The sequence below is a fragment of the Lottia gigantea genome, assembly GCF_000327385.1.
Source record: "Lottia gigantea unplaced genomic scaffold LOTGIsca_387, whole genome shotgun sequence".
NCBI classification, from domain to species: domain Eukaryota; kingdom Metazoa; phylum Mollusca; class Gastropoda; family Lottiidae; genus Lottia; species Lottia gigantea.
In genome coordinates this window covers 52,174-53,735 of record NW_008709318.1, presented here as the reverse complement: position 1 = coordinate 53,735, position 1,562 = coordinate 52,174, and positions in this window count along the sequence as shown.

The following is a 1,562-nucleotide window of genomic DNA, read 5'->3' as shown; positions in this document are numbered from 1 at the left end:
TACAACTTTTTCCAGAAATCTTTTTGAAAGCTTTCCAATATGTCGAATGAAAGTCTGACCAATTCTCAATGACCAATTCTCAATGTCATAGTCATCGGATAGAGTTTGGCACTTCACAAAACGACTATTTTTTAGAATTAGCCTTCCACCTTTAGGTCTCTCATCATCTCACCAAATCTGAAAGATAATGCAATTTCAGACATCAAATTCCAAATCTAGACCAAAAATGACCCAAAAATAGGCAGGCAAAAACCCCTAAAGGGAGAGAGAAAGAAGATTTCTAAAAATAGCCTGGACTACATTCCTATACAATCATTTGTATAAAATGTTTTAGTGGAGTGAGTCCTATACATGTAGCTAATTTTTTTTTCTTGCTTTAATTTGTTCTATAAAATCTGTGGAACAACCTGACCCAAAATTATACAAATAAACCTAAAAGTAAACCAGTGGTAGTGTTTTTACTTTGCCCCCTCTTTCCTGTAATAAGCTATATATGCACTGTATAAGCTTGTATACGCTTGTATTCTGAATTGGTCAGAACTTTTTTATTTATGAAGATAATTCAATTCTGTAAAAAGATTAAGGATCGTTGACCAAAACGAAGCCTGAAAAACATAAATTACACAGAATAAGGGTCAAATTTATTACGTCACATTTACTTCGCACATAATTCAGCCTGTTTCTACTTCAAAAATCCACAGTACTTCTTAAATTAATGACAATTGAAGAAATAAAAATAACATGGAACCAAATGTTTTCAAGAATGAATCTTAAAAGACCATATATCCATTAGGTAGTGTGTAAGAATCATTACATAACTCATTAAATTAAGGTTTATGATCCCTAAACCCCAGAAACCAAAATCAGTCCACATAGTAAATAGAAATAAATGATTTCTCTGTCTATTTATTCTGTCTTCAACGTATAATATATCATTCTGCTGATATTTTCACCTCCCTCAAGTCTCAGAATAATATATATCTAGTAAAAATGAGAAATTCATTAATTTCCATTCAAAACTCTCAATATGAAAGGCGACAGAAAACGAAAAAGTTCAAATTTTTTACCTGGTTATGTAAAGAAAGTTAGTGAGGTGACACAAACTGACTACGACTATGAATGATCTTCCATCTACCTCTGCAGTGTATAAAGACCAAGAATTGAGCTATGTGAATATTGAACTAGACTCTCCAGGTAGTCACAGGGTTTTACGACCCAAGGCCTGAAAAAGAGAGCAATTATGATCAAAATGAAATCTCAGGCAACAGGATAATCAATGTGGAAAAAATGGTAGAAATGTGGAATATAGCCATTCAGACTCATGCAGACGAAGAGGCCGAGGTGTGTGCAGTACCACAATTTAAGATCAACACAGAAGAAAAATGGGGAATTGGATGGAAATATTCACTGAAATGCCTCAATTGTGGATACATCTCTCCTGTGGTAAAATTATACAAGGAAATCACGACTGGCAAAAGAGGTAGGAAAGCGGCTGCAGTAAACATCAACTTACAAGCTGGATTGCTAGACATGCCTTTAGGCAAATCAAGGACTAGGCTTTA